This window comes from Aquarana catesbeiana, unplaced genomic scaffold, assembly GCF_042186555.1.
Source record: "Aquarana catesbeiana isolate 2022-GZ unplaced genomic scaffold, ASM4218655v1 unanchor228, whole genome shotgun sequence".
In the NCBI taxonomy this organism is placed as follows: domain Eukaryota; kingdom Metazoa; phylum Chordata; class Amphibia; order Anura; family Ranidae; genus Aquarana; species Aquarana catesbeiana.
In genome coordinates, this window is record NW_027362655.1 from 4106121 (window position 1) to 4131008 (window position 24888).

Here is a 24888-nt window from a genome sequence, read left to right on the forward strand (position 1 = left end):
TACAGGTGGGGAGTGTGCAGTATACAGGCGGGGGGTGGGGGTGTGCAGTATACAGGTGGGGTGTGTGCAGTATACAGGTGGGGGGTGGGGGGGTGAAGTATACAGGTGGGGTGTGCAGTATACAGGTGGGGGTGCAGTATACAGGTGGGGGTGAAGTATACAGGTGGGGTGTGGGGGTGGGGGTGTGCAGTATACAGGTGGGGGTGGGGGTGCAGTATACAGGTGAGGGGGTGGGGGTGTGAAGTATACAGGTGGGGGTGTGCAGTATACAGGTGGGGGTGGGGGTGTGAAGTATACAGGGGGGGTGGGGTGTGCAGTATACAGGTGGGTGGTGGGGGTGTGAAGTATACAGGGGTGTGGGGGGGTGAAGTATACAGGTGGGGGGGTGAAGTATACAGGGGGGGTGGGGTGTGCAGTATACAGGTGGGGGGTGTGAAGTATACAGGTGGGTGGTGGGGGTGTGAAGTATACAGGGGTGTGGGGGGGTGAAGTATACAGGTGGGGGGGTGAAGTATACAGGTGGGGGGTGGGGGTGTGAAGTATACAGGGGGGGTGTGCAGTATACAGGTGGGGGGTGGGGGGGTTAGTATACAGGTGGGGGTGTGCAGTATACAGGGGTGGGGGTGGGGGTGTGAAGTATACGGGGGGGGTGCAGTATACAGGTGGGGGATGGGGGTGTGCAGAATACTGGTGGGGGGTGTGCAGTATACAGGTGGGGGGTGGGGGTGTTACATAATTACATAGTAGGTGAGGTTGAAAAAAGACACGATTCCATGAAGTCCAACCTATGTGTGTGATTATGTGTCAGTATTACATTACATATCCCTGTATATTGCGGTCATTCAGGTGATTATCTAATAGTTTCTTGAAGCTATCAATGCTCCCCGCTGAGACCACCGCCTGTGGAAGGGAATTCCACATCCTTGCCGCTCTTACAGTAAAGAACCCTCTACGTCAGTGGTTCTCAACTCCTGTCCTCGGGACCCACTAACAGGCCAGGTTTGCAAGATAACTGAAAAACATCACAGGTAATATCATTTGCTGCTCAGCGATTGCAGTATTCTAGTCTGCATCTCCCCCAAGGTATTACTTAAAATCTGGCCTGTTAGTGGGTCCTGAGGACAGGAGTTGAGAACCACTGCTCTACGTAGTTTAAGGTTAAACCTCTTTTCTTCTAATTTTAATGAGTGGCCACGAGTCTTGTTAAACTCTCTTCTGCAAAAAAGTTTTATCCCTATTGTGGGGTCACCAGTACGGTATTTGTAAATTGAAATCATATCCCCTCTCAAGCGTCTCTTCTCCAGAGAGAATAAGTTCAGTGCTCGCAACCTTTCCTCATAACTAAGATCCTCCAGACCCTTTATTAGCTTTGTTGCCCTTCTTTGTACTCGCTCCATTTCCAGTACATCCTTCCTGAGGACTGGTGCCCAGAACTGGACAGCATACTCCAGGTGCGGCCGGACCAGAGTCTTGTAGAGTATTGGCGCCGTGCAGCTATGGGCAAACAGTTTTATTACAAAATGTTCTCATTCCTCACATGTTAAAAGTAGATCTCTGTAATATGTCTGATCCAAATCTCCACAGTCATAGTGTCCCCGTCCCCCGGAACTCGCAGACGATGGAACACCATGGATGCTTGTGGTGCTCACAGGGCTGGAGGAGATGTAGGAAGTTCTGGGACCCCTGTAAACCAGTTTGGAGCGCACACGTGGGTATAGGGAGGAAGTGCTGTCAGCTTGGGGTGGATCACCTATACGTTCCTTCACATCTCCTTCCAGCCCTGTGAGCACCACAAGCGGCCGTGGGGTTCCATTATCGGTGGGTTCCCGGGGGGCGGGGACACTATGACTGTGCAGATTTGGATCGGACATATTACAGAGATCTATTTTTAACATGTGAGGAATGAGAACTTTTTGTAATAAACTGTTTGGCCATTGCTGCACGGCGCCCCCTGTCTTTCCATACTGGGATCACACAGGAGTGGTGCGGGAAACCGCATGCCACTCAGACAGGAATCACACCGCATTACCCTTAACCACTTTCCGACCGCTGCACGCCGATGTACGTCCTAACTTTGAGGACGGATATCGTTGTTATGGCAACAGCTAGCTGCCATAACCCCGGTATCCCTGTTTTTGGCCAGCGGTCGGCTACAGGATAAAAGTGGTCCCTGCGGCAGATTCACTGTGAGATCATTTTTATCGGTGGCAGGAGACGGGGCCCCCCCTCCCGCCGCGATCCGGTGCCCTCCGCCACTTACCGGAGCCGTCGGTAGAGGCGGAGGCGTTTGCGTCCATTCCCTAGCTGTGCATGGAGATGAGTGAGGGGAAGATGGCCCCCACCCGTCTCCATGACACTGCAGGGCGGAAGTGACATCAAAACATCACTTCCGCCAATAGCTCTTAAAGGCACATTTTTTTCAATGTCATTTTTTCAAATGACATATTTTTTTTTTTTTTTTTATTGCATTTAAGTCCAAATATGAGATCTGAGGTCTTTTTGACCCCCAGATCTCATATTTAAGAGGTCCTGTCATGCTTTTTTCTATTACAAGGGATGTTTACATTGCTTGTAATAGGAATAAAAGTTATCCAAATTTTAAAAACAGTGAAAAAATAAATAAAATAAAGTAAAATAAATAAGAAAAAATATTTTACAATTTTAAAGCGCCCTGTCCCGACGAGCTCGTGCGCAGAAGCGAACGCATGCGTGAGTAGCGCCACATATGAAAACGGTGGTCAAAGCACACATGTGAGGTGTCGCCGCGACCAGTAGAGCGAGAGCAATAATTCCACCCCTAGACCTCCTCTGTAACGCAAAACATGCAACCTGTAGAATTTTTTAAACGTCGCTTATGGAGATTTTTAAGGGTAAAAGTTTGACGCCATTCCACGAGTGGGCGCAATTTTGAAGCGTGACATGTTGGGTATCAATTTACTCGGCGTAACATTATCTTTCCCAATATAAAAAAAAATTGGGCTAACTTTACTGTTGTCTTATTTTTTTATTCAAAAAAGTGAATTTTTTCCAAATAAAGTGCGCTTATAAGACCGCTGCGCAAATACGGTGCAAAAAAAAGTATTGCAATAAACGCCATTTTATTCTCTAGGGTGTTAGAAAAAAAAACAATATATATAATGTTTGGGGGTTCTAAGTAATTTGTTAGCAAAAAAAACTGTTTTAAACATGTAAACACCTAAAATCCAAAACCAGGCTGGTCCTTAAGTGGTTAATATCACATGACATTACTTGCAGTGCCATTTAAGCCCATTCATTATGTATGGCTTCAAATCCCACCCCAAAGGTATTCGGTATCGAAGTTCTTGTCCACATACTCGGTATCGCTGCAACCCGAAAATGAACACACGGCTATGCACATAAATGCACAACTTAGTAGGAAAAATAAAATGAAATAAAGGAAAAAATAATCCACCACTATTCATAGCTGGCGCTACCACTAGGCGAACTAGGCAGCCGCCTAGGGCGCACTGCTGCCTAGGGCGCAGCCATGGCCAGGGGGACTCTGCGAACCCAAATGTATGTTTGTGATTCTGATTTAAGAAGAGGGGACTCTTGGGACCCTGATGTAAGGGGGGGCAACTTTGTGGACCCGAATGAAAGGGGTAAACTCTGATGTAAGGGGGTCAAGCCCAGGCCTAAAGCTGTGTTAGGGGCCCCAAAATTTCTGATGGCTGCTCTGTTCCCCACACCGTGCTCCGACGTTCAGGATACCGCTGCAGGATTGGAAGATGTTAGCTGGAGACGAAGCCGTCTCCTGCAAACTTCAGCAAATCCGTGAAGAAGAGGTATCCAGCCAATGAGGTGCTGCGCGCAACATCACTTCCTCCCAGATCCCTGCACAGGCTGCATTTGGAGCCATTATTTATTTATTTTTTTGGGGGGGGTGCAAGTAGTTGGTCTTGCCTAGGACGCAAAATAGTCTAGCAATGGCCCTGCCACCATTTTATTTTCAGCAGAGGAAATAGATGTGAATAGGCTGCAGGAGATCTGCTTGTTTTCTCCCCTTTTTTTTTTTTTTTGCAGATCCCCTGCAGTCTATTAGCAGCCATTTCCCTTTATATGTCTCAGGAAATTTCATGCAGCCTATTAGCACCCATTTTCCTTTCTATGTCTCAGCAGATCTCCTGCAGCCTATTAGCACCCATTTCCCGTTCTATGTCTCAGGAAATTTCCTGCAGCCTATTAGCACCCATTTCCCTTTCTATGTCTCAGGAAATTTCCTGCAGCCTATTAGCGCCCATTTGCCTTTCTATGTCTCAGCAGATCTCCTGCAGACTATTAGCACCCATTTCCCTTTCTATGTCTCAGCAGATCTCCTGCAACCTGTTAGCACCCATTTCCCTATTAGAGAATAAAATGGAGGTAGTTCCAATGTTTTATGTCACACGATATTAGTGCAATAGTTTAGGAAACATGAAATGTCAGTAAAAAAAACAGTGAAGGTAATTTTGGAGTCACAGACACAATCTATCCCCCATTTCATAGATTCTCGACATGTCCAGGCTGAGAATTGTGGTGACAGACTGCAGTCCCCTATATCCTCCATAGGGGGCACTATAGAAGGCCCTCCAGGTCCTCAGTGTAGAGATAACAGAGAATAATGGGCTGAGAAATATCGTCATCACCCCGGGTGTGCGCTGATAGGTGACGTGTGTTTAGGACGATCAATGTCATTGTGTGTAGGACGATCAATGTCTTTGTGTGTAGGACGATCAATGTCTTTGTGTGTAGGACGATCAATGTCATTGTGTGTAGGACGATCAATGTCTTTGTGTGTAGGACGATCAATGTCTTTGTGTGTAGGACGATCAATGTCATTGTGTGTAGGACGATCAATGTGTTTGTGTGTAGGACGATCAATGTCTTTGTGTGTAGGACGATCAATGTCTTTGTGTGTAGGACGATCAATGTCTTTGTGTGTAGGACGATCAATGTCTTTGTGTGTGGGACGATCAATGTCTTTGTGTGTGGGACGATCAATGTTTTTGTGTGTGGGACGATCAATGTCATTGTGTGTAGGACGATCAATGTCATTGTGTGTAGGACGATCAATGTCATTGTGTGTAGGACGATCAATGTCATTGTGTGTAGGACGATCAATGTCTTTGTGTGTAGGACGATCAATGTCTTTGTGTGTAGGACGATCAATGTTTTTATGTGTAGGATGATCAATGTCATTGTGTGTAGGACGATTAATGTATTTGTGTGTAGGACGATCAATGTTTTTGTGTGTAGGACGATCAATGTATTTGTGTGTAGGACGATCAATGTATTTGTGTGTAGGACGATCAATGTCTTTGTGTGTAGGACGACCAATGTCTTTGTGTGTAGGACGATCAATGTTTTTGTGTGTAGGGCGATCAATGTACTGCCATGAACATCAGAGAGAGAGCAATAATACTACCACCAGACCTCCTGTGTAACTCGAAACTGGTAACTTGTAAAGGCTTTTAAAGCTTTACCTATGGAGATTTTTAGGTCCCGTAATGACTTGAGTAGTTGTGTCATCGTGGGGAGAGTGATTAGGTTACAAAAATAAATATGGCGATTGGAATATTCATCTAAGCAAGCAAAATCACCAGAAGATATTATATAATTACCCTCCAAGTATCAGATAATAGACGATCAGACCCAAAGATGTCTGCCAACTAATGGGTGGAGTTGAGCTTTTCTGGAATGGCGTCTCTCCTCTAGGTGATGATCTGAGTGTCCTCCTGAGATGGTGTCTACCTTCCAGATGGTGTGTGTGTGTAGATGGTCCTCCACCTCAGTGTGTTCCCTTCCCATCTTATTGAGTGGCAAAACCATCCCCTTATAAAATGTGAATAAACCCCACCCAGAAGGTGGAACCTTCTCCTTTATTGGTGGGTTCATCTGATAACCACTTATGTGTTTACTTTTGTATTACCTCCCTTGACCACCAGGTAGCAGACCTATTCATCCTGAGTCTATTTGGGGACTGAAGTGACTCATCTGTTATAGGGAACAATTCATAATTCACAAATGGGACCTTGTGAGATCTATACAGTGCCTTGGAGGGGAGATATTATTCCTGATGTATGATCAATACTTTCTGGTGTAACAGGAATTACATGGAGAATTTTATCTATCAGGAGGTGGAATTTTATATAGCGATATAAATAATAGTTGTGCACATACAAAGGAAAGAATATTTCTGCTATAATGATCATCTCCAACACACTAAATATATATAATGGGATTACCAATAAACAAGTATATGATAATATTATGACTGAACCCGTGTTAGATAGGATAATATTTTGGGTCATAATCACGTCTTTTTATACATTGTACCATTCACCTAAGCAATTAGTCGGTGTAGAGCAATATCTCTGATATTCATTACTTTTTTGGTTATTTGTTATTTTTAATTTCCCTTCCCAACATTATTTCCATACTCATAGTTTATACTGTAAGAAGCATAGTTAAAGTGGTGACCTTCCAGTCCTACAGCTTGAACCCAACCGGGGTAGGCTGGACTAGGCCATCGAGGTTTCCATCACTACTATACTTTATGCCTTCTTAGTTTTTGTATTACAAATGTTGTATAATATATGCAGCAACTTCAATTGATTTGTATTTGTTTGATAAAATAAATAAAAATTATTGTTAATATACATTATTCTGTTTACGGAAACAGTGAGGTTCCTTCTGGTACATTTTCACCAAAACTAAATGAGCCCCAACGTTGTTCATAGTTCCATCTTATCAGAAGATGAACGGCACATCTGTCCATCTATAAAAGTCACACTTATATATGATCAGAATATTCATCATGATTGAGAACAATCTCCACATATTTTACAGTTACCTTCGTAATACATCCATAACTTTCGGGTTGTCTTGTCCTCCCAACCTTGGAATATGGAGAAATTTGATGTCCTTAGTGAGACAATAGAGGTAGACTCCCATTGTCTGAAAGGTCCCAGGATGGCTCACCTGATAAATAGACAATGTCTCCTCATCAATACACATGTGTGGGAGTTCTTACGTCTCATAATCATAGACCGGGGCTTTAATTCATCTGTTTTGTCCTGTTAATGAGTACAACAAAGAGAAGACCCTCTGTGTATCTTGCCATAGGATGTTGTTGAGTAGAACAAAGAGAAGACCCTCTGTGTATCTTGCCATAGGATGTTGTTGAGTAGAACAAAGAGAAGACCCTCTGTGTATCTTGCCATAGGATGTTGTTGAGTAGAACAAAGAGAAGACCCTCTGGGTATCTTGCCATAGGATGTTGTTGAGTAGAACAAAGAGAAGACCCTCTGTGTATCTTGCCATAGGATGTTGTTGAGTAGAACAAAGAGAAGACCCTCTGGGTATCTTGCCATAGGATGTTGTTGAGTAGAACAAAGAGAAGACCCTCTGGGTATCTTGCCATAGGATGTTGTTGAGTAGAACAAAGAGAAGACCCTCTGTGTATCTTGCCATAGGATGTTGTTGAGTAGAACAAAGAGAAGACCCTCTGTGTATCTTGCTATAGAATGTTGGCCAGTGTTTGCTAGGTCCAAGGTTTATCATACAGATACCATGTGGAGAACAATAAGAAGAGTCCCTTCTAGACTTCAGGTGGGGGAAATAACAGAAACCCATTGTTCAGAAATGGCGAGGGAACTTTGCCTTTAACGACCTTATCTCTTATAGTTGTAGATGAGATTGATTGTTCCAGCTGAGGAAAGCAGCATGTCTCTGATGGGAAAGTCACACTAAAATGAGGACATTTATTGATGACTTATTTGAAATCTGTCTCATACCGTCCAACATTAAAATATATAATTTTATTCCATGACAATTCTGATACACATAAATCAAAAAACAAAAAATCTCTTCATCACAAACAGAACAAGAGACACAGATTTGAGTGACTCATTCTAATTTTTGATGTATGTGTTATATGATGTGTTAGTATGAGAAGACAATGAGTGTAACCTCTCATTAGTGTAGAGGGAGTGCATTTATAATTGATGTATTAGTTAATTGTTTAATGGCCAAACCATGCTTACTTGTGTTGTGCATATATATATAATATTGTCAGAAGTATTGGGACGCCTGCCTTTACACGCACATGAACTTTAATGACATCCCAGTCTTAGCCCGGAGGGTTCAATATTGAGTTGGTCCACCCTTTGCAGCTATAACAGCTTCAACTCTTCTGGGAAGGCTGTCCACAAGGTTTAGGAGTGTGTCTATGGGAATGTTTGACCATTCTTCCAGAAGAGCATTTGTGAGGCCAGGCACTGATGTTGGATGAGAAGGCCTGGCTCACAGTTCATCCCAAAGATCTATCGGGTTGAGGTGCAGGCCAGTCGAGTTCCTTTACCCCAAACCCGCTCCTCCATGTCTTTATGGACCTTGCTTTGTGCACTGGTCCAAATCATTTGGTGGAGGGGGGGATTATTGTGTGGGGTTGTTTTTCAGGGGTTGGGCTTGGCCCCTTAGTTCCAGTGAAGGGAACTCTTAAAGCGGAGTTCCACTAAAAAATGGAAGTTTCGCTTTATGTGCAGGTGACCCCTGACATGCCACATTTGGCATGTCATTTTTTTTGGGGGGGGGGCGAATACCCTCTTTTAGAGGCACCCATCTCCCACTTTCTCCTGAGGCTCCACGGTGCTGGAAGGAAGAAAGATCACCTCTCCCGCCTCCCTCCTTGCAATCATCTGGGACACATCACAGTTCTCAGAAGATTGCTCGGCCAATCACAGCTTGCAGCGCGGCTTGCGCATGCGCAGTGCGTGCCCAGCTGTGAAGCCACAGCCGGGCGCCCACAGTTACAATGCCGGCGCCGCAGAGAGGAGGGGGAGAGGAGTGAGGCTTCGTTCCCCTGCATTGCTGGACCGTGGGACAGGTAAGTGTCCAATTATTAAAAGTCAGCAGCTACACTTTTTGTAGCTGCTGACTTTTAAATGGGTGGAACTCCGCTTTAAGGCGTCAGCATACCAAGACATTTTGGCCAATTTCATGCTCCCAACTTTGTGGGAACAGTTTGGGGATGGCCCCTTCCTGTTCCAACATGACTGCACACCAGTGCACAAAGCAAGGTCCATAAAGACATGGATGAGCGAGTTTGGGGTGGAGAAATGTGACTGGCCTGCACAGAATCCTGACCTCAACCTGATAGAACACTTTTGGGATGAATTGACACATACTGACATATAATCACACACATAGGTTGGACTTGATGGACTTGTGTCTTTTTTCAACCTCACCTACTATGTAACTATGTAATTAGAGCAGAGACTGTGAGCCAGGCCTTCTCGTCCACATCAGTGGCTGACCTCACAAATGCGCTTCTGGAAGAATGGTCAAACATTCCCATAGACACACTCCTAAACCTTGTGGACAGACTTGCCAGAAGAGTTGAAGCTGTTATAGCTGCAAAGGGTGGGCCAACTCAATATTGAACCCTACGGACTAAGACTGGGATGTCATTAAAGTTCATGTGTTTGTAAAGGCAGGCGTCCCAATAGTTATGGTAATATATATATAATAGTTTTTATTTATTTTTCTAAGTGATTTATGTGCATATGACAGACCCCAGACCCCCAAATACCATACCCTCCCATCACTGACAGACCCCCAATTCCTCCAATACCGCCTTCTCCTCCCACTCACAGACCCCTACCTCCGAAATACTACCCTCTCCCCCGACTGACAGACCCCCAAAACCCCCCCAAATTCCACCCCTCCCCCACTGACAGACCCCCAAATAGTACCTCCTCCCCTCACTGACAGACCCACACAGGGGGTACCTGGCTTCAGTTGAGCCCAGAGGAGGTATGGAGGGTCTAAAAGAGTCTCATTAAAGAGAACCTGTCACCAAATAACCATACCAGAGGGGACTTTTTTTGCAAAAAAAATAAAGTTGCACATAACATGCCCCAATAAAATTTTGAGGCCCCCCACCCCCACATATATGCATGTGCAAACGTAAACACATGTGTTGGGGGCACTTTCGCTTAAAAAAAAACTTCGATTGCGATACACATGTTACATATCACTGCACACGTCGGAGTGAGATCAATAATTCTACACCGGACCTCCTCCGTAATACTAAACTGATGTCCTATAGGGGGCTTTTTGAAGTATCGCCTATAGAAAATTTAGGGTACTGAAGTTTGACGCCATTTCACAGGCGCACACAAATTTAAGGATTGACTTGGGTATCTATTTACTCGGTGCAACCTCGGCTTTTATATTTTCACAGAAAATTGGGTAATTTCTTGCATTTGTTTGCCATAAAATTCACATTAGTGTGTTTTTTACTGAAATTTTGTTTTTCCTAGACCTTCGCGGTAATATCATGTAACATAAAAAATTGTAACTACCACTATTTATTCTCCAGGATTTATTTCTGCTTTCTGATAATATATCACGTTTGGGGGTTTTATGTAATCTTCAGGCCTAAAATTATTTTTTATACATGTGTGCAAAAAATTGAGCAGCTCTGGCAGCGAAAGGGTTAAAGTTGATTAACCACTTCCCAACCGCTCACTGTGTATTTACACCACTACTTTGGCATCAAATACTGGAATTATGGCAACAGATAGCTGCCAAATCCCCTGTATTTTCTTACATGGCGGGCAGTCCGCTTTACCATAAAAGTAGTCTCAGCGGCGCATTCGCCGCAAGATCCCCGGGCCTGATGGTCAGGAGTGGACTGAGGGCAAGATGGCCCCCACTCTACTCTATGCCCTTGGAGGACCGGAGCAACCTCAAACGTCACTTTCGCCCTCCGGCCTTAAAGAGATATGTTGTGTTTTTTTTGTTTTTTTTTTTTTTGTTTTTTTTTTTTTAAAAGACTTTTTTTTATTACTTTTAAATGTAAATGTGACACCTGAGGTCTTTTTGACCCCAGATCTCACATTAAAGAGGTCCTGTCATGCTTTATTTCTATTACAAGGGATGCTTACATTCCTTGTAATAGGAACAAAAGTGACCCAATTTTTTTTTTTTTTTTTTTTTAAGGACAGTGTAAAAATAAAAAGTAAAAATAAATAAGAAAAAAAAAATGTAAACGACCTGTCCCTCCGAGCTCACACGCAGAAGCAAACGCATATATAAACGGTGTTCAAACCACACATGTGATGTATCGCCGCGATTGTTAGAGCGAGAGCAATAATTCTAGCCCTAGACCTTCTGTGTAACTTAAAACTGGTAACCTGTAGACATTTTTGAACGTCGCCTATGGAGATTTTTAAGTACCGTAGTTTGTTGCCATTCCACGAGCGTGTGCACTTTTGAAGCGTGACATGTTGGGTATCAATTTACTCGACGTAACGTTATCTTTTACAATATAGAAACAATTGGGCTAAATTTTCTTTTTCCTTATTTGTTAATTAAAAATAGTGTATTTTTTCCAAAAAAATTGCATTTGTAAGACCGCTGCACAAATACGGTGTGACGTAAAGTATTGCAACGATCTCCGTTTTATTCCCTAGGGTGTCTGAAAAAATATATATATAATGTTTGGTGGTTTTAAGTAATTTTCTAGCAAAAAAAAGTTATTTTAACTTGTAAACAACAAGTGTCAAAAATAGGCCCGGTCCTTAAAGGGGTTGTAAAGGTAATTTTTTTTTTTTTTAAAAATAACAAACAGAGTGGCCCCGAACCTGGTCTTCTGGGGTCCCTCGGCGGCTGTTTCAGCTCCTCCCCGCAAGCATTTACCACCTTAATGCGAGCTCCCTCGCATGGTGGTGAGTGCTTGCGGGCGCGCTCCCGTAATACAGCCGGCGGCTATAGCCGCTCGCTGTATCACTCGGCCCCGCCCCCCGGCGCGCCGCGTCATCGGATGTGATTGACAGCAGCGCGAGCCAATGGCTGCGCTGCTTTCAATCCATCCACTGCAGCCAATCAGCGACCAGGCTGAGCTGCAATGAAGATGACGAGGACGAGCAGCGAAGATTCGAGGCGTCAGGTAAGTTAAACGGGGGGCCTGGGGGCGGCGGTACTGTCAAAAGTTTTTTCACCTTAATGCATAGAATGCATTAAGGTGAAAAAAATTTTACCTTTACAACCCCTTTAAGTGGTTAAAAGAAAAATCTGTGGAGGCCACATGTTTCCTGTGGAGGGTGGAGCTAAATTTTGCATCTACATACCCAGGAAATGTAGCTGTGACAAGAAACATGTGGCCTCCACTTCCACCTGTTGTGTCTTCTGAATGTTTGTTACATTAAAGTTCATTTAAAAAAAAGAGTGAAGGCCACATGTTTCCTGTGGAGAGTGGAGCTCCAGTCTGCAGCCACACCCCTCTCGCCCCGCCCCGTCATTTCTGCCTACATCATTTCCAGTCTATTGAACACACACACACAGGAAGCAAACAGGAAGTTTGCTAATGTATACTGAATGTTTGTTACATTAAAATTCATTAAACAAAAAAAAAAGGTGGAGTGGAGGTCACATGTCTGCTGTGGACAGTGGAGTTCCAGCTAAAGATATTGATGGTTAATTACAATAAAATTCAATAAACAAAAAAAGTGGAGTGGAGGCCACATGCTTCCTGTCAAAAGTGGAGCTCCACTCCACGGCAAGTTATCCAACTTGTCAGAAACTCCAAACACTTAACTTCCGGTTTCTTGAAACCATCAGTAATTGGAGTTTTTGACTAATTCCTGTTTGGACACAACACCGGCAACAGAATACAGTCCGGTGCACGCTATTATGAGCGGAGAATGTTACTCCGCACCGATACTAGTCAACAAAATAGCCACCGTTGAGGAGGATTCTGGAAATATCATTTGATTTTACTATTTGTGTTCAAATCTAGAGTTTCCCTCCTATGAAGTCTGGAGATCATATGACCATCACATTGCCTCCACCTCCCTCCCTGATAGAATAGAGAAATACAAAGAAGATTCTAGAAGTCACCAGAGAGATCATGGAGGAGAGGTGAGCGGTGCTGGGAATTCTGGGACATTATCCAGTAACAGACAAGGGATGTGTCTGGATGGTGACTGTATCATTGTGTGTGTCAGGTTCCTATAAGGTGTCAGGATGTCACTGTCTATTTCTCCATGGAGGAGTGGGAGTATTTAGAAGGACACAAGGATCTCTACAAGGACATCATGATGGACAATCAGCCGCCCCTCACATCACCGGGTAAGAGGAGACTTTATTGTAAAGGAGAGAGCAGTACGGAGGGTCCACCTAGATCCCCCATCATCTGATAAACACATAGAAACAATGTATTCAGTCAGTGTGTGTGTTTCCTACAGATGGATCCAGTAATGGGAACCCACCAGAGAGATGTCCCCGTCCTCTGTATTCCCGGGATTCCACACAGGAAGATCACACCATCCCTCACCATCATCAGGTAGATGAGGAACAATCACTGATAGTTATAATTTATATACAAGCATATTTGTTACAATAAATATCTTCTTTTATATTTAGAGTAAAATTCTCATGGATTAAAATATTGTTGTTAAAAAAGAGTATAAAGAGGAGGATGAGGAGTATGGAGTGATGAAGAAGTTTTCAGGACACAAGGATATGATGGAGCCACCTAATACCAGGAACCCACCAGAGAGATGTCCCCGTCCTCTGTATTCCCGGGATTCCACACAGGAAGATCACACCATCCCACGCTGTTACAAGGTTAGTGGGACGGTGCATCTAGAACATGGATTTGTGGAGACAATGTGTAGATTCCTTTTATGCGGCCATATATTTTATAAGTTGATATTTTCCCTCATAGGATGCAGATCTGATAGTTATAAACACACTCTTTTTACAAACATCAGAGATCTCACACGGGGGAGAAGCCGTATTCCTGTCCTGAGTGAGGGAATTGTTACTCACTGAATTTCTGTCTTCCTGTACAAGAGGGATCCCACACAACCCTTGAGGTGTATTAGTGCCTTGAGTGCAGGTATACAAGAGGGTTAGGAGGGCCTTGCTCCTGGGAGCTTACAATCTAATAGGGACGGGCTGGTGAAACAAAAGGTAGTAATTGTGAGGGATGCGCTGATGAGGGAAGTAGAAGATTTGGTTGTTAGCTGAAGGAAGGATGGGCCTCCCTGAAGAGATACATTTTCAGGGATTGTCTAAAAGTGGACAGAGTAGGAGATAAGTGGAGACAGATTGGGGTAGTGAGTTCCAGAGGATGGGAGAGGCTATGGAGATAAGCATGGGAGGAGGAGACAAGGGAGATAGAGAGCAGGAGGTCTTGGGAGGAGCGGACAGGACAGTTTGGGTGATATTTGGAGCTGTAGCTCCGGGCAGAGTTGTAATGGCTTTCTATGTTATTGTTATTGTATTGAATTTTATTTGCTGGGCAATGGGAAGCCAGTGAAGGGATTGGCAGAGAGGGGTGGAGGATACTGAATGAAGACCAGTGGAGCGGTTTGCAGAGAGGGGTGGCGTACACTGAACTGTAAGGGGGATAAATTTGGCAGCGGCATTCGTGATAGACTGAAGAGGAGATGAAGAGGTAGGCCAATGAGGAGGGAGTTACAAAAGTCAAGGCGAGAGATAACAAGGGAGTGAATAAGTTGCTTAGTGGTGTCAACGGTTAGAAAGGGGCGTGTTTTGGAGATATTACGGAGGTGAAGTCTGCAAGATTTGGACAGTGATTTGATTTGAGGCTGATAGAAAAGGTCAGGGGGGGGCACGGGCTGGAGGAAAAATTATGAGCTTAGTTTTACTAACTGATATGTCAGTTAGTAATGTGAGAGGAGACTGAAGGAGTGAGGTGAGGAGCAGAGAAATAGATTTGTGTGTCATCAGCATACAGGTGGTACTGGAAGCCATGAGAGTTTATTAACAGACCAAGGTAAGAGGTGTAAATGGAGAAGAGAAGGGGTCAGAGGACAGAATTTTGAGGTACGCCTACAGAAAGAGGAAGTAGAGAGGAGGAAAGCGTTATAGGTCACACTGACGGAGCGCTGTGATAGGTAGGAGGAGAGCCAGGAGAGAGCAGAGTCTTGAAGGCCAAGAGAGTGGAGTTTTTTGAGGAGGAGGGGATGGTCAACAGTATGAAAGGCTGCAGAGAGGTCGAGTAGTATGAGTATGGAGTAGTGGCCATTGGTTTTAGCGGTTAGTAGATCATTAGTGAGTTTCAGTAGGGCAGTTTCAGTGGAGTGTAGCACGCAAAAGACAGACTGTAAGGGGTTCAAGAAGGTTGTTGTCAGTGAGGTAGGAGCTAAGATGATTGTAGACTAAGCATTCTAAAAGTTTTGATGCAAACGGGAGCAAGGAAATGGGTCTTAAGTTGTTCAGGCTGGTGGGATCCAGTGAGGGATTTTTATGTATGGGGGTGATCGGGGCATGTTTTAGAGGGGAGGGGAAGTGCCAGTAGAGAGGGAGAGAATGAAGATGTGAGTGAGGGAGCATAGGATAGAACAAGAGGGTGACCGTAGTAGATGTGAGGGAACAGGATCCAGGGGACAGGTGGTAAGGCAGGCTTCTGAGAAAATTTTAGAGACCACTTCGGTAGTGGCAAGGTCAAAAGAAAAGGCTGTTGAGAGTGGATTAGTACAGAGTATGTTAAGTGCGTTAGATGTCTGTGCAGTGGAGATGTCCCCAAGAATTGCATTAATCTTGTTTTTGAAGTGATTGGCAATCTCCTGAGCAGTGAGTGAGTTACTGGGTGGAGATGGTGGTGGACAAAGTAGAGAGTTAAATCTAGAGAAGAGACAACGAGGACTGGAGGACAGAGAATTAATGAGGGTGACAAAGTAGACTTGTTTGGCAGCATGGAGGGTGGAATTGTATTTTATGAAGGCAGATTTATATTGGGTGAATGCATGCTGGGAGTTAGTTTTACGCCAAACTCGCTCCAGTGCTCAGCTATTTCTCCTAAAGCGGAACTTCAGTCATTTTTCAACTTTCCATCTATCAAATCTTCTGCCCTTGTTGTTTTAACTTTGGATAGTAAAACATTTTTTTCTGCCAGTAAATACCTTATACAGCCCACTTCCTGTTTCTTGTCTGGTCATTAGCCTAGGCTTATAACATCATGCAAGCTCTCTCTCTAACTCTCGTGAGAGTTTGCCAGGAAGGGAGGGGGATGAGTCATAAGAGGGCTAATGAGAGCTGTAGAGCTGCAGAGCTGGAGGTGTGTAAATCTAGGAAGTGAACAGGCAGCAGCTTCAGATGCCCACAGTTAAAATGGGTGCAGCCAGACTCCGGAGGGAGATTTCTGCAGCATTTTTGGCAAGTACAGAATCACAGTATATATAAAATAATATGCAAAGTGGTTGGAGGGGGAAGCTTCAGAATGGCAAAGATGTTTTTATTACAAATTATGTGAGCAGACTGCAGTTCCTCTTTAACCAGGTAAGGCCCCGGAAAGATTTCCTCCTTAATGACCAGGCCATATTTTGCGATACGCCACTGCATCGCTTTAACTGACAATTGAGCAGTCGTGCGAAGCTGTACCACAACGCTGTCCTTTTTTTCCCACAAATAGAGCTTTCTTTTGGTGGTAATTGATCACCTCTGTGGTTTTTATTTTTTGCACTATAAACAAAAAAAGAGCGACAATTTTGAAAAAAAAACAACAATATTTTTTTACTTTTTGCTATAATAATTATCCCAAAAAAAATGTAAAAAAAAATCTATTCATCAGTTTAGGCCAATATGTATTCTTCTACAAATTGTTTGTAAAAAAAAAAATCCCAATAACCGTATATTGATTGGTTTGTGTTAGGTTCAACTTTTAAACAAGTTGCTTAAGTTTATATTGCTTTGCCAAATTATTGCTTCTATAAGAATAATGACACGGAGTCAGGTATGTCTGTATCACAGTTCTGAGCAATCCCCAAAAAAGGACTGCTCCCTTTACTTCTTTTATAGGCAGTTCCAAAAGCAGTAATCTTATCGGCATTACCAAATGAGGTTAAGGTACAAAGAGTTTCTCATCAGCGAACATGTAATGATTATTCAGCAGTTCCAAATTCCATCTAGATACAGATTAATAGAACAATTGATACGTACACAGGTAAGAAAGGAGCACAAACAATTTAAATAGAACAATTGATACGTACACAGGTAACAAAAAACAGAAACAATTAAAGTGGAACTCTAAGTCATTATTTCAACCCTATCAATTTCCCCCTTTGACATCATCCTCTCCTTCCCCCTGGGTCCTCATGAATAAGTTCTAGTCAGTTTTTCCCCAGAGTCCTTTCCCTGACCGCGAGTTGTCAGAGGGGTAGAACCCATCCCCCTAGGTATTACCAACATCTTAAAATTCAAGAAGAGGAGTTTTATAGGAGTAGGGTGATGTCAATACACACTTATCAGTATACCCTGTCTATTCTCCTAATTTTCCTATTTATTTTCCTGTATACACATATATTCGTGATTGTAAGTGATATTAATATTAGAATAATAATTACCATTGGACTTAACAACCAGTGAAAGGTATTGGTTGCTGTAGAAGACATTCCACTAAATATATCCCACCAATGTGGTGCAGTATCCTGTTGTATCTGTGAGGAAAGATGTACTAGTCTACCTTTGTCAATAATAATTTGCTACTTTAGGATCATCTATAGCCCATTCGAAAGTTGTTGTTTCCTCTACTTCAAGTACATTAATACCAGGAGTCCATGCATATATTTGTAAAACAACAATCTTCAACAAAAAATCTGTAAGTAGATATTTCATCATGTTGTTTTCTCGGGTTGTTTCTTGCAATGTGATGCGTGTATTCAGGTAGGTTTTCCTTCCAGCTTTACTGAGGTGGCTGTGGTCAAGAGTACTTGGTAAGGACCTTCAAACCTGGGTTCCAATGTCTTTCTGGTGTGTTTCTTCACATATACATAATCCCCTGGTAGCAGAGTATGTGTACCTGTTATTGAATTAGGTTCTGGAAGAGAAGAATACACACTCTTGTGGATCTTAGTTAGACGTTGTTGTAATTGTATCACATATGCAGTCAAACTATCACATTGCAATTGCATACTCTGTGGAAAGTATAAACCTAATCTAGGTGCATTCCCAAAAAGTATCTCATATGGGGATAATCTTGTCTTTCCTGTTGGAGTGTACCTTATAGAGAACAAAGCCAAAGGCAGGCATTCTGGCCAAGGCTTGTTTAACTCTTGCATGGCTTTTTGTATTTTTAACTTTATTGTCCCATTTACTCTCTCCACTGATCCTGAACTCTGTGGGTGGTAAGGGGTGTGAAAACTTTGTTGAACCCCTAACATGGTCATCACATTCTGCATGATTTCTCCTGTAAAGTGTGTCCCCCTATCTGATTCTATGGTTTCAGGAAGACCAAACCTAGGTATTAACTCAGTGATCAGTTTCTTAGCTGTGGCTTTTGCTGTAGCCGATTTTACTGGATAACTTTCGGGCCAACCTGAGAATAAATCGATACACACGAGGACAAATTCAAAAGGGCCGCTCTTAGGCATTTGTATGTAATCAATTTGCAGTCTCTGGAAGGGGTATTGGGCCCGGACCTGGTGTTTTCGTGGGGTTTTTACTCTCTGTCCTGGGTTATTCAGGAGACAGATTTGGCAGGCTGCACAGTAGTTTCTTGCAGTGCTACTGAATCCAGGGGCGAGCCATCCTTGGTTCACAATCCTATACATGGAATTGGAACTGACGTGTGTGGGTAGGTGAACTGCCGCTGCCATTTCTGGGTACAGAGAGGCAGGCAGGCATATTTTGCCTCCTTCCCTCCATACATTGTCAAGGTCTGGTGCTGCTCCCATCCTGACCCACTTATCTTTCTCGCTCTCCCCTGCTTGCTCCTGTAATTTACTCAGCTGCTGCCATGTTGGTTCTGGGATACTCACCTCTACCGCTGCTAAGGTCTCAGGGCTTCCTTCCCCTAGAGCTGCCTGTTTTGCAGTCAGATCTGCAAATGCATTTCCTTTTGCCTCAATTGTTTTTGCGCTCGTGTGTGCCGCTATCTTCATAATGGCTACTCGTTTAACCTTTTGAAGATTGTTCAGGACTCTCTTAATCCCTTCTCCATGTTTTACAGGTGTACCTGCTGCTGTCAGATAACCTCTAGCCCTCCATATGTGGCCATAATCGTGCGCTACACCATAAGCGTAGGCAGAGTCAGTGTAAATATTCCCTTCTCGTTCTTTTAAGTATTCTAGGGCTTGTTCTAAAGCTTTTAATTCTGCTTCCTGTGCTGACATGTGGGCTGGTAAGGCCTGTGCTTCAATTACCTGCGTATCAGTCACTACAGCATACCCTGTGTGATATTTACCCTTGTCATCAGCAAACCTACTACCATCTATATACAAGGTGTGCTCAGCATTTAAAATCGGTGTATCTGTAACATGTGGGAATCCCATTGTCTCCTGTTCCATGAGCTGAAAACAATCGTGCTGATCTACTTCTTTAAACAAAAGAGTGTCAGTGTCCTCATTTCTTTTCTCACTAGTACTATTAGTACTATCATTCCCCCTTGCCAAATCTGGTGACTGAAGAGGCAAAAAGGTGGCCAAATTTAAGGTTGTACAGCGCTGAAAAGTAACATTTGGAGGTAAGAGTAAAGTACACTGTAATCTTAATTGCCTAGCCATTGAAATGTGTTTGGGCTGTACCTGAGACAAGATTGCATGTATGTCATGTGTGGTATGCACTACGACTGGATTGTCTAGAACAATCTCTGATGACTTATCTATGATAATTGACACTGCTGCTACCGCCCGTACACAAGACGGTGAACCTCTAGATACTGGATCTAATGCTGCTGAAAAGTAAGCGACTGGTCTTTGTTTTACATGTGCCTGTGTCAGAACACCTGTGGCGTGTCCAGTGATCTCAGCAATGTACAGATTAAATATCTTGGTGTAATCTGGTATACCAATAGCCGGGGCAGAAATCAACAACTTTTTCAAAGTGATAAACGACTCATAAGCTACTTCTGTAAGCACATACGGTACAATTTTCAAACAATCGTATAATGGCTGCATCAAAGCGCTAGCATGTGGTATCCACTGTCTACAATATGACACGATACCTAAAAACATACGCAATTGTTTGAAATTCCGTGGGGGTAACATTCCCTTTATCACTTGAACCCTCTCCTCAGTGAGATGTCTCGTACCCTGTGATATACAATGTCCCAAAAAGATAACTTTTTCCTGACACACTTGTAACTTTTTCTTATTAACCTTGCAACCTTTTTCTGCCAAAAATCGCAACAAATTAAGGGTGGTGGCCAAACAAGTTTCTTTGTCAGGGCAGCATAACAATAAATCATCCACATATTGTAACAATACACAGGAATCTGGTGGTACCCATTCTCCCAACACCGTTTGCAATGCTTGCGAATACAAGGTAGGTGAATGCGCCATACCCTGAGGTAGGCGTGTCCAGGTTAGTTGCCGATTTTTTATTGAAAATGCGAACCAAAGTTGGCATTCTTCAGCAAGCGGGACGGAAAAGAAAGCATTCGCTAAATCTATAACCGTAAAGTACATACTGGTTGATGGTATTTGTGACAGTAATGTATGTGGATTGGGTACTAAAGGTGTCATCAGGGCTAGTATTTTGTTGACCGCTCTAAGGTCTTGGACCATTCTATACTTAACCGGACTACCGGCTACTGATTTCTTTTTAACCGGGTACAAGGGAGTGTTTGCCGGTGATTTTACCTCTTTTAGAACTCCACTTTTTAAGAAGGATTGGACCTGCATTTCTATGGCCGTCTCTTGGGGTGCACTAAGTGGATACTGCTTTTGTTGGGGAAGCACTGCTCCTGGAATCAGCTGTAGGGTAACCGGAGGTATGGGCAAAAGTCCAACATCAGCTGGATGTTTTTCCCATAGTTCTCCTGGAAGGGACGACAAAATCAATCTAAGTCTGAAGGAGGTGTGCCGGACAATTCCGATTCCTCCTCTAGGTATTGTATTAGGTTACACATCTCCATGTGTTCTTGATTATCCCCTATAGCTAAGGTGACAGTGCCATCTGGGTGATAGGTAATGTTAGCTCCTATTTTCTGCAAAATGTCAGCTCCTAACAAATTAGTGGGGGCTCCTCTGGATACCAGAAAGCGTGAAAGGAACATGTGGTTTCCTACTTTAACTTTCAGAGGTTTTGTAAGCGGGGCGTCGGCTAAAATGCCATCATATCCAGTTATTAGTAAAGTGTCAGGTGATTTTTGGCCAGGGAGTAGTTCAGAGTCAGAAAGTAACGAGCGTGAAGCTCCTGTATCGACTAAACAAGAGATTTTCTTATTACCAACCGTTATATTTGTCTTAAGCATTGTTGTTTTGGATTTTTCTAAAACCGGGGTGAGTCATGCTCGTGGACCATCTCCCTGCTGCCTGATATGACTATTTTTGTTGTCCCTGGGCTGGTTCCTTCTCTGATTAACTGGAGAATCAACACCTTCCTCTCCTTCATCCCTTATTCTTTTCTTACAGTTGCGTCTGATGTGACCAATCTTGTTACAGTAGTGACAGGTAAGGGGTTTGCGAAAGGAACCTCTACCTTGCTCTTGGGGACCCCCGAGTGCATTGATAGCATGAGATTTCCTCCCTTTGGTTTCTGCTAAGTCCGCCTCTATGCCTTGCGCTTTTTGTAACAACGTCCCTCTATCTCTAGTTGCCCTCCACTCTGGTGTGCAGGCTTTCAGTCTCTCACTTATCTGTGGAATTAATCCCTCCATAAATTGTCTATTGAAGGCTCGGATTGTGACTGGCAGGGCCAAGTCCAATCCCTCATCTGCCATCATACTTTCCATAGATAAGTAAAATTCCGATACAGTCTGTCCTGGCATTTGCTTCATGGGTGATATGGACCCCCTCTCCTGTTGTTTTGCCTGACAAAAAGCTTCTAATCTAGCAATAAAAGGGGCCCTTGAGTCTATATGTCTGACATGTCCTGTCTCTAAATTGCCATCCCCATCAACTTGTCCTGCAGGTCTGTGTGGACCTATTTCTGTCATAAACTGGTTAAACAGGGTCAGAGTCATTTTGTGTCTGCATAGATCCTCCCCATCCTGCCAGGTCGCTTCATGTGTATTCATTAACTGTGTCACAAATCTACAAAAAGCAGCTGGCTTTGCTACCGGGTCTGGGGCGCTCTGTATTAATGCCATAAGGGTGTCTGCCGACCATGGTGCCCAAGTCCTTATTTGCATTCTACGAGTGACAGTAGGCGGGGCATTTGGATGGGCTGCTTGTCCAAATTCTGGATTGTTTACCTGAACAATGCGTGTATCAGTGCGTACGGGAGCTACAGTTTCTGGATGAGGTTTTTGTGCCCCACAATGCACACATTCTACTGCCCATTCTGGGTTTTGTGCTCCACAATCCTGACAAACCCATCCTCTCCCCTCAAGTACCGGATATATCTTGTGTGGTTTGCGTTCTACGTCAGTGTATGGGGGTGGGATGGCTGAGCTGGGAGCCTCGACATTTTTTGTTCTTCTATCTTTCATATCCCAACCATCACAATCTGGATTATACTTCCACCCCTCTTCTTTCGCTCTATTTGAGACCTTAATTAAGCATTGAACCTGACGCATCCATTGCTTCTCTAACACCTCTCCTTGTCTGTCCCTTTTTTATTTCACTCCATACATCCGGGTCTAAGCCCGCTGCTCCTTTCACCTTAAATTTACGAAGGACATCCTTTAAGTCCTGTGCTTCGGTTTTCCCATAAATGTTCTTAATTATCTGTGGCACCGTATAGTGCGCCACAATTCCCTGACGGGGTTTTGTGTTCCTCTGGCCCATTCTAACAGTCCTGCCTAGGTAGCGTGTGGGACACTTAGTGTACAATATAATGCGGCTACAACATATACAAGAATGAATAATTACTTTATATGCTAGCCCAATAGCAAACCAGCTAAGTTACACTAGTTCCTCGTTGCCTTCCTCCTAGGGTGCTAGAATTCTAGAAACCTCTCCGGAATGAGATTTCTGAAACCGAATTACTTTATATGCTAGCCCAATAATAAATAATTACTTTATATGCTAGCCCAATAACAAACCAGAATGCGGCTACAACATATACAAAAATGCGGCTACAACATATACAAGCATTCCTTTAAGTGGCCAGGTATCCGACTAGATCTCGGGACTTTGTTGAGACCTTATTCCCTCCCCGTATCTGGGAATCCCTCTCATACACTCTTATCCCTGCTTTATGGAGCAGACAGGGCTTATACTCTCAACCCGTCTATGGTTTATGAGTTAGATGTGAGGTTAAGCATAAGCGTCAGACCCCCAAGCTCACAAGCCCTCAGGTTCCCAATCGTGTGAGGTAAGGCGCATTCCGTTGCTTAGTTCGGCAATCCCCTTCTAACTCATACCATCCTTGACAAGGCTCATTCACTTTCTCAACAAGACAGACAAGACAAACACAGATAACAAAACAAACAAATAATTCCAGCAATATAAACTAAAATATGCAGTAATTCTAGACTCACCACTACAGAGGCTGGTGTTTTAAAACCAGGAGAACCGTAACTGACAGAACGGATAGGCACAAATCAGGGGAGCACAGAATATAAGAAAAATAAAGCTTTTTCTTACCTGCGCAGGTTTTTTGATCTGTGGTTCCCAGAATGCCTATTCCTTTTTGTTCCGACAGCCGCGTTCGTCCACCTCTTGTAGTATCATCGGTGAGTGCCTGTTCCGAGCGCCAAAATGTTAGGTTCAACTTTTAAACAAGTTGCTTAAGTTTATATTGCTTTGCCAAATTATTGCTTCTATAAGAATAATGACACGGAGTCAGGTATGTCTGTATCACAGTTCTGAGCAATCCCCAAAAAAGGACTGCTCCCTTTACTTCTTTTATAGGCAGTTCCAAAAGCAGTAATCTTATCGGCATTACCAAATGAGGTTAAGGTACAAAGAGTTTCTCATCAGCGAACATGTAATGATTATTCAGCAGTTCCAAATTCCATCTAGATACAGATTGATAGAACAATTGATACGTACACAGGTAAGAAAGAGCACAAACAATTTAAATAGAACAATTGATACGTACACAGGTAACAAAAAACAGAAACAATTAAAGTGGAACTCTAAGTCATTATTTCAACCCTATCAGTTTGTGCAAAAGTTACAAATTAGGGGATATATTTATGGCATTTTTATTATTATTTTTTTTTTACTAGTAATGGTGGCGATCTGCGATTTTTAGCGGGACTGCGACATTGCAGCAGGCAGATTGGACACTTTTTTGGACCATTGACATTTATACAGCGATCAGAGCTAAAAATAGCCACTGATTACTGTATAAATGTCACTGGCAGGAAGGGGTTAACACTAGGGGTGATCAAGGAGTTAAATGTGTTCCCTAGGTGTGTTTCTAACTGGGGGGATGGGACTGACTGGAGGAGGAGACTGATCGCTGTTCCTAATTACTAGGAACAGATTATCTGTCTCTCCTCCCCTGACAGAACGGAGATCTGTCTGTTTACATTGACAGATCTCCAATCTGTCTCTCTCAGGAGCAATCGCTGGTAGCCAATGGCCACATGCATCGGCTCCTACGTCACGCCACAGGCGCACGCCCCCCCATACCCCTTAAAGCTGCCGCTGTACAGCTACAGTGATTTGCGCAGGGGAGCCAACCTGCTGCCGTCAAACGACGGCGGCTGGTCGGCAAGTGGTTAAGGTTTCTGGCGTCGCCGGTCTGTCAAGGTTGTAATAGTCGGGGCCTGACATTTTGTGTAGTGAGAGGAGCAAGAGAGTCCAGTGAGGATGAAAGTGAACTGTTGTAGACAGAGGTGGCCAGGTTGAGGCAAGACAGGGGTGGGATTTTTCATGGAGGTGGTCAGTTGTAGAGAAGAAAAGAGAAGGAATAAAGTGGCGAAGGTTTCTGCGGGTAATTGTTTTCTGCTTGACGGGACAGGTGGTTGGATTTATAAATCTATCACATGAAATGGATCTTATTGATGCCATTTAT